At 47.6% G+C, this 14,696-nt stretch overlaps 1 protein-coding gene across 1 annotated transcript in view; it reads right to left on the bottom strand.

The window, feature by feature from the left end:
• The window catches only part of LOC124613807 (lysine-rich arabinogalactan protein 19-like), a 407,024-nt gene that overhangs the window by 92,077 nt on the left and 300,251 nt on the right, over nt 1-14,696 (bottom strand). The window lies entirely within an intron of this gene.

Here is a 14,696-nt window from a genome sequence, read left to right as displayed (position 1 = left end):
TATGCAGATACTCAACAAACTCCAGTGCAAATTTAGGGAGCACCTGCTCCGGTAAGAATCGAACGAACCTGTTTCTTCCCTACGTATGTGTCTCGAAATGGCCAAGAAAAGCAGAGTTCGTGTGGAAGTTCACCGACAGTCATTCTTCACACGCGCCATTCTCGGTGGACCAGGAACGAGGGGAGAGGGGGGAGGGGGAGATAGTAGTACAAGAATTACCCTCCGCCACACACCGTAGCAAGGCTTGCAGAGTACCAATGTAAATGTAGGAGCTACGTTAACAACGTAAATGTACATTCCACAGAACAATTAAAGGGTCACTACTTTAACACCCTGTAATTGTCTCTCATGGCCATTTCCAGTCGCTTCTGGGCAGCCACGTGTCTCAAATGTTTTTCTCGGGCGCTCATAAGCAGGCCGTGCGACTACAAGGCTGAGCGTCACGGTTCTGACCCCATCGCAGAGCCATGAGATGTGAGTGAGAGTGGCTGTGACGACCTTTCCGTAGTGCGACACGGACACAATGGTGTTGGGTTGAACTGTGGCGAAATTTGGTGTCGCTGTGACATCATCAACCCACTTTACTGCTCACGTAAACCTTTGATCTCTGGCCTTTTAGTCGCATGTGTCGACACCTGGCTCTCTGATGCATCACTGATCGCGAGGGTGATGTCGCACCCACGCTTATGCATGATTACAGAGGAAGGCTGTAGGCACCTTGGAGCCAAATGTCTAACTTCAGCGTCGCAATGGGCGGCCATTACGATGTTCCAACAAATCTACTCTTTAATTGTGTTACGCAGTGTAGATGTGGGCTGCACTGTCACTATGCGGGCGTTATTGTATTTACTGGAAATTTAAAGACTTTTTACCTGATATTTTGAAACAGGTCATATATACAGGGTGATTCAAAAAGAATAACACAACTTTAAAAATGTGTATTTAATGAAAGAAACATAATATAACCTTCTGTTATACATCATTACAAAGAGTATTTAAAAAAGTTTTTTTTCACTCAAAAACAAGTTCAGAGATGTTCAATATGGCCCCCTCCAGACACTCGAGCAATATCAACCCGATACTCCAACTCGTTCCACACTCTCTGTAGCATATCAGGCGTAACAGTTTGGATAGCTGCTGTTATTTCTCGGTTCAAATCATCAATGGTGGCTGGGAGAGGTGGCCGAAACACCATATCCTTAACATACCCCCATAAGAAAAAATCGCAGGGGGTAAGATCAGGGCTTCTTGGAGGCCGATCCATCGCCTCGGGTAGTTGACGTTCAGGTAGTTACGGACAGATAAGTGCCAATGTGGTGGCGCTCCATCCTGCTGAAATATGAATTGTTGTGCTTCTTGTTCGAGCTGAGGGAACAGCCAATTCTCTAACATCTCCAGATACTGTAGTCCAGTTACAGTAGCACCTTCGATGAAAAAGGGACCAAAAACTTTATTGGCTGAAATGGCGAACAAATGTACAACTAAATGAAACTTTATAGCTCCCTTAATTCGCCGACAGATAGTGCTTAGCTCTGTCTTTTGTCGTTGCAGAGTTTTAAATTCCTAAAGTTGTGGTATTCTTTTTGAATCACCCTGTACTACAGTTTTCGTTTGTCATGTTCTCTGTAGCTTTTGTTTTGTTTTTATCTGCAATGACACACAATAAATACTTAACAAAATAACGAATAATTTGACTCTGAAATATAAATAAAATTTTGTTCTTTTAAGAAGAATGTGAAACGATTACACGATGGGGGAGAGATTTGTTACTACCGTGACTGATTGTGGGTGGCGGTGAATATCTCAGAATGGTTTCTTCGAGCTGTTGCCCGCCAGCTAGAATAAAACAGTTTACAGTTGCTAGCGGCGAAATGGTGTTGCTAATCCAGTGCCTTAACATTATATATTCGTTCATGTGCAACTTTGGTGCTTTCTTGGCTAGTTTGCGAGCCCCTTACATTGCATTTACTGTAGTATTCGCTATCCTTAACTATTATTTGCCTGATATATACAATGTTTCAGTGCATTTTGGGATGTTACGTCTGATTCATAATTCTAGGTGTCTTATTTAATGTTACTTCTGCCGGCCTGTGTGACCCAGCGGCTCTAGGAGCTTCAGTCTGGAACCGCGCGACCGCTACTGTCGCAGGTTCGAATCCTGCGTCGGGCATGGATGTGTGTGACGTCCCTAGGTTACTTTGGTTTAAGTAGTTCTAACTTCTAGGGGACTGATGAACTCAGATGTTAAGTGCCATAGTACTCAGAGCCATTTAAACCATTTTTTTGAACTGTTACTTCTCATCTTCCTTCCTCTCATCGTCTTCGATGTCATTGTTGTCACTGTTGGTGTGGCTGTCCTCCATCTGGATATTGTTTTTACGTTGCATTTATACATATGTGTTACGTCGTGTCCGCAGGTACTCTTTATGTATTGTTTTTGTGATACTGTTTGTTAATTCATCTAACTGTGCCCATTTTCTTGGTCTCTTATTTCTGTGTATACCGTATTTCTGTTCCTGTGTAGTCTACGTCCACTGTATGTGTACTGTTCGTGTAGTGCACGCGGGAGATGAGAGTGCGTTATGGGGACCTTCTGCTCCGCATGTGCATATACGTGTCTGCCTCACTCTCTAGTGGTTTAAATGCAAGACCCGTGTCCAGTCAAGGTATGAACTGTACCGCGACTAGTATCGATATTCCAGTCGCGCGGGCAGGGCACTAGACAGCGACAGTCTAAGACAGATTTGTGTCGTCGTATAATTTGATGAGAGCGATGACGCTGTGGACATTTGTTGGGCCTGACGCAATCGTTGATCACACGGGGTGTTAACGTACGTCTGTGGATTCGCGTCCCCTTTGTGACGTTTAGTTGCTTCCTGACGAAGAGAAAGAAGTCATTGTCGAAACCTTGGGACTGTTTATCACAAAACAAGAAAGGAAGATAAGGATTTAATTTTCCAGCGATGACTAGGTCACCAGACACTTAGCGCAAGCTCGCATTGCGCAAGCAAGAGAAAGGAAATCGAACACGCACTTACCGAGAAACCATCCTGGCATTTGCCGTAAGCTGTTTAGAGAAATGAACGAGAGCTTAAATCTGGATGTACGGATGCGGATTTGAAAGCTGTTATTCCCAAATGCGCGTCCGGCGTGTCAGTTACCGGGAGCAGCAGTGTTGTAGGACGTTACAGGCCACCGGCTTTGGTGGACGCTGGACGCCGCAGGCCGAGGAGTTAAATGGGACGCGGGCACGTGACACGGGCAATCGAGCAGGCGCATGCGCTGCGGCCCGGGGCGCGGGCTCTTACAGTGTGTGCCGGGGGTGACGAATGCGGGACCGGGGCTGTCATTTGGCGGTCGTGGGGGAGGGCCGACCCAGATGGCGTGGCGGCGGCAACTTTCCTCCGCGCGAAGCCGAGCGCACTTCCCCGCGACACGCAACCGCCGCCGACTCATTCCCCAGGGCGGCCCAGCAGCGCCGCTGCTTCCATCGGGCAGGAAAACGGCGGTCGTCGACCTGGCAGTCAGAGAGATCACTGCTGCAGCCGGCACCAGCCACTTCAGTATCTCTGCGAACGTACTGCCTGTTGACTTTCGTCTCGGGATCTTCTACCGACGTTTGTTTAATGATTTTTCTGACGTTCCGCCAGCACGAGAGACTGGCAGTGTCGAAGATGCACCTTCTAATGCTGGTGGCAGACTTGAGTCGAGCCCGCAGCCGGAAATGAAGTTTTGAAGGTAGGAGACGAGGTACTGACAGAATTGAAGCTGTGAAGACGGGTCGTGAGTCGTGCTGGGGTAGCTCAGATGGTAGAGCAATTGCCTGCGAAAGGCAAAGGTCCCGAGTTCGAGTCTCGGTCCGGCACACAGTTTTAATCTGCCTGGAAGTTGATGCAGAGTGGAAATCTCACTCTGATGACAACCACCTGTTGCGCCAACCTCTCAGGCAGGACCATGGAAGATCCTGGTTCTCCACTTGCCATCTGCGACGGTCGTTCGCAGTAGCACGGGAATCCAGGGTCTGTTTACACTGAGGCTTTCCCCTTTCCTCTGAACTATTTCTTGCTGCAGAAAATGGCCTTTCCAGGTAGCAAGGGGAGAAGCAGGATCCTTCAGGGTACTACCTCAGACATTGGTACGTCAGGTATATGTGATCTCTGGCCTCGGGCTCAACTCCGCCTCGCCAGAAGCAACGGAGGGTGCATCTTCGACAATGCCAGCCACTCGTGCTGGTGTAGCGTCAGAAAAATTACCAAACAACTAACGGCCGGAGATCCCTAGACAAAAACCAGGCCGTCCGCTGTGGCCGAGCGGTTCTAGGCGCTTTAGTCCGGCACCGCGCGGCTGCTACGGTCGCAGGTTCGAATCCTGTCTCGGGCATGGATATGTGTGATGTCCTTAGGTAAGTTAGGTTTAAGTAGTTGCAACTCTAGGGGACTGATGACCTCAGATGTTAAGTCCCGTAGTGCTTAGAGCCATTTGAACCATTTGAACAAAAACCAGCAGCGACGAAAGCCTCAACAATTATGTATCAATGTTCATTGCTAACAGCAACTCACCACGTCCAATCTCAAAGGTAATCAACAGCTACGACCACTACAGCATGTATACAAAGCAAACCTTATTTCCATCCTTCTAGTGGCGTTACTAGCGCCACTCTTAGGCTACTGGCGTGAAATTTGAATAGACACTATCTTTCAGCTGTAGATACTCGCCTACATCTATCGTTTATGTCGCACAATAACTTCTTGGTGTTGCGGATTTTTTTTTCTTTTTTTTTTGTCGGTGCAAACCCGCCGCACAGAAAACGATTACAGAGAACGGAGCGGAACTACAGTTGTTACGTTAGCAGCAGCCGTCATGAGCACCTGCCTACGTCACCTTGTACGCGAGGCAGCAGAGCAAAACGATAGCAAAGAACAGAATAGAAGGCGTTGCCAGACTCGTGACTTGTTGCTGCTGCGGTGCGAGTGGAATTCAGGAAGTACACTAACGAGGAAAAACATTATGACCACCTCCACAATAGATTGTCTGTCCGTCTTTAGAACGAAATACATAAGTGATTCTGCATATCAGGGATCTGACAGTTTGTTGATTGGTTTGTGGAGGTACGTAGCATTAGACGGTCACAGGACAGGTCGTGTAATTCGCGTGAATAACGGTCCGCTGATTTGCGTACGCCGTGGTGGCGCCCGATAGCGTCCCTTGCGGGTTCCGCATGACTTACATCAGGCAGATTGCCGAGGCATCAACGTGAATTACCTGAAACGCTCCTCAGACCACTGTAGCACGGTTCAGCTTTCGAGACACGGACAGTTATACTGCTGAAAGCTGATATCGCCATCGGGGAAGAAATCGAGCATGAAGGGATGCAGATGGTTCGCAGCAGTCAGCGTGTCCTCGATTGCTACCACAGGTTCCGTGAAAGCGCGGGGAGAATGCCTCCCACAGCATAACACTGCTCCCACCAACCTGCGTCCGTGGTGCGCTGCACGTTCCAGACGCCGCTCACCTCGATGATGGCGCTTGTGGAGACGACCATCGACGTAGTGTAGCAAAAATGTGATTCATCCGAAGAGCCGACACGTTTCCATTGATCGACAGTCGAATCCCAATGGTTCCATACCCACTGCAGTCGTAATTGACGATGTCGTTGGGTCTATATGTGAACTCGTAGGGGTGGTCTGTTGCGGAGCTCCATGTTCAACAGTGTACGACGAACGGTGTGCTCCGACACACTTGTGCGTGCACCAGCATTGTTCTCGTTCGGCAGAGATGTCACATATCGCCATGTAGCCTACTTTACAGAGCAGACGAGCCTCCAACCCCTACGTTCTGTGAAGAGTCGTAGACGTCCAACCATTTAGCTCCTAGTGGTAGTTTCACTGTCCTTCTACCTCCTCCGTAGGTGCTCACCACAGTAGCAAATGAACATAGGATCAGATAATCGTTCACAGGCTCTGCGTAATAATGATCTCCACTTTGTCAATGTCGCTTATCTCAATGGATTTCCCCATTTGCAGCCCATATCTTCGCTAGGGAATATGTTGAAAGACGTGGTGAAATACTGAGCCTACGACTTATCTTAGAAGAAAGATTAAGGAAAGGCAAACCTACGTTACTAGCATTTGTAGACTTAGAGAAAGCTTTTGACAATGTTGACTGGAATACTCTCTTTCAAATTCTAAAGGTGGCAGGGGTAAAATACAGGGAGCGAAAGGTTATTTACAACTTTTTACAGAAACCAGATGGCAGTTATAAGAGTCGAGGGGCATGAAAGGGAAGCAGTGGTTGGGAAGGAAGTGAGACAGGGTTGTAGCCTATCCCCGATGTTATTCAGTCTGTATATTGAGCAAGCAGTAAAGGAAACAAAAGAAAAATTCAGAGTAGGAATTAAACTCCGTGGAGAAGAAATAAAAACTTTGACGGTCGCCGATGACATTATAATTCTGTGAGAGAGAGCAAAGGACCTGAAAGACCTGTTGAACGGAACGGACAGTGTCTTGAAAGGAGGATATAAGATGAACATCAACAAAAGCAAAACGAGGATAATGGAATGTAGTCGAATTAAATCGGGTGATGCTGAGGGAATTAGATTAGGAAATGAGACGCTTAAAGTAGTAAATGAGTTTTGCTATTTGGGGAGCGAAATAACTGATGATGGTCGAAGTAGAGAGGATGTAAAATGTAGACTGGCAATGGCAAGGAAACCGTTTCTGAAGAAGGGAAATTTGTTAACATCGAGTATAGATTTAAGTGTCAGGAAGTCGTTTCTGAAAGCATTTGTACGGAGTGTAGCCATGTATGGAAGTGAAACGTGGACGATAAATAGTTTGGACAAGAAGAGAATAGAAGATTTAGAAATGTGGTGCTACAGAAGAAAGCTGAAGATTAGATGGGTAGATCACATAACTAATGAGGAGGTATTGAATAGGATTGGGGAGGAGAGAAGTGGCACAACTTGACGAGAAGAAGGGACCAGTTGGTAGGACATGTTCTGAGGCATCAAGGGATCACAAATTTAATATTGGAGGGCAGCGTGGAGGGTAAAAATCGAAGAGGGATAACAAGAGGTGAATACACTAAACAGATTCAGAAGGATGTAGGTTGCAATAGGTACTGGGAGATAAAGCAGCTTACATAGTATGGAGTAACATGGAGAGCTGCATCAAACGAGTCTCAGGAGTGAAGACCACAACATCTTCGCTAGGGTGATCCCTCACCCGTGTCTGCTCCGCTTATACACTTTTCTTCCCGCGTTTCTTGCCTGCATCGCCACCATGTGGCACCCAGCGTTGCGATGGGCAGTGGTCATAATGTTTTGGCTTATGAGCGCAAGTTACACGTGTCATCCCGCGCTAAGACCATCGCGCAACAAGAGTGGTACATTGTCAGAATACATTACTTCTTCTGCGCTTCCTGCAGTCGTAGTCATGCTGCTGTTACGGATATGACAGGTGACTCACAGTGTCGAAATGAAAGAGCGTGCCAACTGGGAATGTACTCCACACTTGAAGTACTCCGTGCAGTACGATTCTTGCGGACAAAACGTGTAAAGAGCACACAGATTCACTGTGAAATTCTGGCGGTGAATTATAAATGCAGTGTCAAGTTCAGCAGTAGCGCAATTGAGTCGACAGTTTGACCAAGGCCACACAGTCGCAGGCGACGCCGGTCGGGGAGGAAGGCCAGCCACACCTACCACATGCGACAATGCACAGGATATCGACGAACATTTTGCGGCAGTCGCAGATTTTCGGAGGTTGCGGACCTTCGCTCAGTGTTTCTCGAAAGATTCTGTGACCGAGGGGCCGATTTCTGTCACCGAAGAATCGAACGCTTGGCAGAAAGTTCCGACCGTTTCTCACCGAGAATGGGTGACTGCTAAAAAAATGGTACCACGTATCTGTGTCACTTCGAAGTGTAGTGCAGCATTCAGTATAAGTCACTTTGGCCTGCCGTAAAAATGTGCAGCTTACATTTTGAGCTCCCCTCGTAGCTGACCCGTAAAAAACTAGTCCTCAGGCACTTCGTTATTTCGACAGGACAGTAGCAGGTACACTACTGGCCATTAAATTGCTACACTACCAATATGGCGTGCTACAGACGCGAAATTTAACCGACAGGAAGAAAATGCTGTGATATGCAAATGATTAGCTTTTAAGAGCATTCACACAAGGTTGGCGCCGGTGGCGACACCGACAACGTGCTGACATGGGGAAAGTTTCCAACCGATTTCTCATACACAAACAGCAGTTGACCGGCGTTGCCTGGTGAAACGTTGTTGTGATGCCTCGCGTAAGGAGGAGAAATGCCTACCATCACGTTTCCGACTTTGATAAGAGTCGGATTGTAGCCTATCGCGATTGCGGTTTATCGTATCGCGACATTGCTGCTCGGGTTGGCCGAGATCCAATGACTGTTACCAGAATATGGAATCGGTGGGTTCAGGAGCGTAATACGGAACGCCGTGCTGGATCCCAACGGTCTGGTATCACTAGCAGTGTACATGACAGGCATCTTATCCGCATGGCTGTAACGGATCGTGCAGCCACGTCTCGATCCCTGATTCAACAGATGGGGACGTTTGCAAGACAACAACCATCTGCACGAACAGTTCGACGACGTTTGCTGCAGCTTGGACTTCAGCTCGGAGACCATGGCTGCGGTTACCCTTCACGCTGCATCACATCAGGAGCGCCTCCCATGGTGTACTCGACGACGAACCTGCGTGCACGAATGGCAAAACGTCATTTTTTCGGATGAATCCAGGTTCTGTTTACAGCATCACGATGGTCGCATCCGTGTTTGGCGACATCGCGGTGAACGCACATTGGAAGCGTGTATTCGTCATCGCCATACTGGCGTATGACCCGACGTGATGGTATGGGGTTCCATTGGTTACACGTCTCGGTCACATCTTGTTCGCATTGACGGCACTTAGAACAGTGAACGTTACATTTGAAATGAGTTACGACCCGTGGCTCTACCCTTCATTTGATCCCTCCGAAACCGTACATTTCAGCAGGATAATGCACGACCGGATGTTTCAGGTCCTGTACGGGCCTTTCTGGATACAGAAAATGTTCGACTGCTGCCCTGACCAGCACATTCTCCAGATCTCTCACGAATTGAAAACGTATGGTCAATGGTGGCCGAGCAACTGGCTCTTCACAATACGCCAGTCACTACTCTTGATGAACTGTGGTATCGTGTTGAAGCTGCATGGGCATCTGTACCTGTACACGCCATCCAAGCTCTGTTTGACTCAGTGGCCAGGCATATCACGGCCGTTATTACGGCCAGAGGTGGTTGTTCTAAGTACTGATTTCTCAGGATCTATGCACCAAATTGCGTGAAAATGGAATCACATGTCAGTTTTAGTATAATATATTTGTCCAATGAATACCCGTTTATCGTCCGCATTTCTTCTTGGTGTAGCAATTTTAATGGCCAGTAGCGTACTTCAGGTGATGCTAAACAAGTAATCAAAACCAGCGGAATGAACTCCGTGCTGTGCGACGATTTCGAGATGGCCGCCGACGCAGGCTGCAGTGATACGGCGGTCAGCTACGCCGGCAGCGGCATGTTCATGTTCATTAGGGCAAACTGCCGCAGGCGTCTTAGGGAACAGATTTACGGCCGTGTCGTAAAGGCCGGCCGGAGACTGGACGCGCAGACATTCCTTCTGCAAGCAGGTCAAAGGCGGCGATCGAGGACGCCGTGCTCAAAAACGCCGGGCAATTACTGCATTCGCCGTGCCTGCGCTGGCGGTACGTGTGCAGGTACCTCGTCTCGTCCCGAGATGTCAAGGGCTGCCGGGCCCCCTGCGGGCTCTGTCTGCAGCTGTCTCTGAGGGAGCAGGCGGGATGTCACAGTGACTTGGCTTCTAGAATGTCTAGATGTCACAGGGTGACACAATTTCGCATTGCGAGTCTAGTTTCCATATCTCAAACTACACTACTGGCCATTAAAATTGCTACACCAAGAAGAAATTCAGATGATAAACGGATATTCATTGGACAAATATATTACACTAGAACTGACATGTGATTACATTTTCACGCAATTTGCGTGCATATATCCTCAGAGCAACCACCTCTGGCCGTAATAACGCCCTTGATACGCCTCGGCATTGAGTCAACCAGAGCTTGGATGGCGTGTACAGGTACAGCTGCCCATGCAGCTTCAACACGATATCACAGTTCATCAAGAGTAGTGACTGGCATGTTGTGACGAGCCAGTTGCTCGGCCACCATTGACCAGACGTTTTCAGTTGGTGAGAGATCTGGAGAATGTGCTGACCAGGGCAGCAGTCGAACATTTTCTGTATCCAGAAAGGCCCGTACAGGACCTGCAACATGCGGTCGTGCATTATCCTGCTGAAATGTAGGGTTTCGCAGGGATCAAATGAAGGGTAGAGCCACGGGTCGTAACACATCTCAAATGTAACGTCCACTGTTCAAAGTGTCGTCAATGCGAACAAGAGGTGACCGAGACGTGTAACCGATGGCACCCCATACCATCACGCCGGGTGATACGCCAGTATGGCGATGACGAATACACGCTTCCAATGTGCGTTCACCGCGATGAAGCCAATCACGGATGCTACTATCATGATGCTGTAAACAGAACCTGGATTCATCCCAAAAAATGACGTTTTGCCATTCGTGCACCCAGGTTCGTCGTTGAGTACACCGTCGCAGGCGCTCCTGTCTGTGATGCAGCGTCAAGGGTAACCACAGCCATAGTCTCCGAGCTGATTGTCCATGCTGCTGCAAACGTGGTCGAGCTGTTCGTGCAGATGGTTGTTGTCTTGCAAGCATCCCAATCTGTTGACTCAGGGATCGAGACGTTGCTGCACGATCCGTTACAGCCATGCGGATAAGATGCCTGTCGTCTCGACTGCTAGTGATACGAGACCGTTGGGATCCAGCACGGCGTTCCGTATTACCCTCCTGAACCCACCGATTCCATATTCTGCTAACAGTCATTGGATCTCGACCAACGCGAGCAGCAATGTCGCGATACGACATATCGCAATCGCGATAATCTACAATCCGACCTTTATCAAAGTCGGAAACGTGATGGTACGGATTTCTCCTCCTTACACGAGGCATCACAACAACGTTTCACCGGGCAACGCCGGTCAACTGCTGTTTGTGTATGAGAAATCGGTTGGAAACTTTCCTCATGTCAGCACGTTGTAGGTGTCGCCACCGGCGCCATCCTTGTGTGAATGCTCTGAAAAGCTAATCATTTGCATATCACAGCATCTTCTTCCTCTCTGTTAAATTTCGCGTCCGTAGCACGTCATCTTCGTGGTGTAGCAATTTTAATTCCCAGTAGTGTAGTTATGAAATATGAACTATGCCTACATGAGAAGAACACCATAAACTTAAAACTCGTGTATAAATATTGGAAAAAATTTACGACAGCTCCGTCCTTATCCTCTCTTCCTACTTTTTTTCTTTTTTTTTTTTTTTTAGGAGTATTTCATTTAATGGCAGAACTACACAGTTTAGCGAGATCTTAAATGTCGTTCATCCGAAAATCTTCACCTTGGAGTCGGAAAGAGACGTCGGTCGCCCGCTTCTACATGCGTTGCTCTAGAGAAGGCCAGACAATGCTCTGCCAGACAGAGTATCCACGGAGCCCACCGACACAAACAGGAATTTAGACGCCACTTCGCACCGCTACCCAGCAAGTGGTGCCACGCACTCTTGCAACACTCTTCTTAACACGCGTCACTTGTACAGCACATAATGAATCCTGGCGGATTTACTGCGACGATCGGCATATACATTTGTATTCAAAGTGAGAAGGGAGTGATGTTGTGGCCAATTGGTAGTCACAATGGAGCTCTCAGGTGGACAGCAATTACAAAGCCGCCCACACTGTCCATACTGTCACAGAGCCACCACCCAGCACCACGCTACGGAGGCAAAGGTGTAACTTCTACGTGCCCCATCTGAATATGAGTCTGAAAAGGCTGGAAAACTAGTTAATGGAATAAACGAATTTTTTTTAGTATTTGTATTCAGTACATTGTCACAGGTTCTAAAAAATGGTTCAAATGGCTCTGAGCACTATGGGACTTAACTTCCAAGGTCATCAGTCCCCTAGAACTTAGAACTAATTAAACCTAACTAACATAAGGACATCACACACATCCATGCCCGAGGCAGGAGTCGAGCCTGCGACCATAGCGGTCGCGCGGTTCCAGACTGTAGCGCCTAGAACCACTCGGCCACCCCGGCCGGCTGTCACAGGTTCTAAAATATTCGTAGTAAGTTTAATAAAACACTCTTGCAGCTCCTCATCAGTGAGAATAAGAGTTAGGGATCGCCGGCCGTGGTAGCCGAGCGGTTCTAGGCGCTACAGTCCGGAACCGCGTGACTGCTACGGTTGCAGGTTCGAATCCTGCCTCGGGCATGGATGTGTGTGATGTACTTAGGTTAGTTAGGTTTAAGTAGTTCTAAGTTCCAGGGGACTGATGACCTCAGATGTTAAGTCCCATAGTGCTCAGAGCCGTTTGAACCATTTTTAGTTAGGGATCGGAGCTGCATCTCTCAAGGAAAACATCAAAGGGTGTGATGGCTTTTCTGTAGCTAAGGCCTTCAAAGGAGCCGCGCGGGATTAGCCGAGTGGTCTTAGGCGCTGCAGTCATGGACTGTGCGGCTGGTCACGACGGAGGTTCGAGTCCTCCCTCGGGCATCGGTGTGTGTGTGTTTGTCCTTAGGATAATTTAGGTTAAGTAGTGTGTAAGCTTAGGGACTGATGATCTTAGCAGTTAAGTCCCATAAGATATCACACACATTTGAACTTTTTTTTTGCCTTCAAAGGAAGTTGTATTAACAATACAAAGAAGACGAACGATGAACCTTTGCTGTGGAAGGTTTTCTTTCGGTACTTGATTAATATACCGCATAAGTTACTTCCTCTGGTAAAATACTATAAATACTACGTTTTTTAACTGGTACAAAAAAAGAAATTTTCCTTCTAGAGCCGCGCGGGGTAGCCGCGGGGCCTTGGGCGCTTTGCCACGGTTCGCGCGGCTCCCCCCGTCGGAGGTTCGAGTCTTCCGTCGAGCATGGATGTGTGTGTGGTGTGTGTGGTGTGTGTGTGTGTGTGTGTGTGTGTGTGTGTGTGTGTGTGTGTGAGAGTGTGTTGTCCTTAGCGTAAGTTAGTTTAAGATAGTGTAAGTAGAGTGTAAGCCTTGGGAGTGATGACCTCAATAGTTTGGGCCCATAGGAAGTTCCACCAATAGTTCCTTCTAGAAACGGGTGCTCCCGATTGCCTCCACACAACGGGAGTGAGGGGTGGTCGGTGCAGACTGTATATAGGTGTGGCTGTGAGGAGTATAGGCAACAAATTAAACAGCACGAACGCCACACGAGCTGAAAACAAAGGGTGAATTCTACTGTAGTAGAGTACCTGAGCAGCTGTTGCTAGGATACAGATTTTAATAACACACAAAGGCTACGCAAAGCGTATAATATTTACAGAACAAAATCCGAGAAGCAAACAAGATCTCTAAGAATGATTGCAGTTTCGATAGGGATGATGGCTATAGGCATTTGGCTTCGTGGTTTCCACCGTCAAAGTAGTAACTACTCCAATTTATCTTCAGTCAAAATGTTGAACGCCTATATAAAACGGCACTCAGAAAATTTTTCGGCTTCTCAATGAAGATTTCGCTGTAGCTCCCTTTTAGGCCAATAGGCTGTCGGCAACACATTCGTTCCCCCCTCCCGTCTGAGAGTAGCCTCAATGCCTAAAGTGCGATTCACGATGGCCTGCAAAATACCGATTTACAGCTTACGTAACGCCTTCACTGGACTCAAAATGTTTCTCGACGACAAGTGTCGTAGTACGTGGATGTAGTTGTAGGTCAGAGGGTGCCATTCTTGGTGATGCTCCAACAATCGTACATCAAGTCACCGCAATTTTTCTACTGTCAGTGTACAGTTGTGAGCGAATGTGTTATTCTGGTGAAAGGTATGTTTCTTTTCTTTTGTTATCCATCCACTTACCACGTATTTCTTCATCCTTTTGGCCGTTCGGAAGTTATCCCTTCCGCATCCCCTACTTGTCAGATGAAAACCGCTTCGACTTTTTAGTGCACGGCCGCCGATCGCGCCCACTACAAGTACTTTGGTTTCCTTCTGTCGTGTCATGATGGAGCTGCAACTCACCAACAGTAACAAATCGGCACAAAATGTCCCTCGGACTCGTTTTAAAACGGCCTAAGCACTGGAGAGTAACTCGTTTCCGCACCCAGTTTTGGTGAACATTCAAAAAGTACGGCACTCATTTAACAAAAGTTTCCCCACAGCTAATTATCATGGTAAAATGGAGCGTGCCCTTTCCTTTGATACACACATGGCGTCAGATTTTTCATATACCTATAAACGCTATCGTACTATGCAACATCGTGCACTATGCGCCCTTCTGCCGCTGGGGATTAACGTGAGCTGCTTTCAGGAGAAATGTTGGCGCTCTTGAAGTTTTAAATCACTGAAACAGTAGGAATGGACTCCATACAAATTTACAAGGAGCGTGGATGAATTTTCACCGGCTATGTACTGTCCGAATGAAACCATTTTATGATAGGAACGTATTTTTGTTCGTTTACTTGAACGAAGCACATACAATACGACTTATTAATGAAGCCGTGTAAACAGAACAGCACC

This window comes from Schistocerca americana, chromosome 4 (assembly GCF_021461395.2).
Source record: "Schistocerca americana isolate TAMUIC-IGC-003095 chromosome 4, iqSchAmer2.1, whole genome shotgun sequence".
Classification (NCBI taxonomy): Eukaryota; Metazoa; Arthropoda; class Insecta; order Orthoptera; family Acrididae; genus Schistocerca; species Schistocerca americana.
The sequence above is the reverse complement of the archived record's forward strand: the minus strand, read 5'-3'. Positions and strand labels throughout refer to the sequence as shown.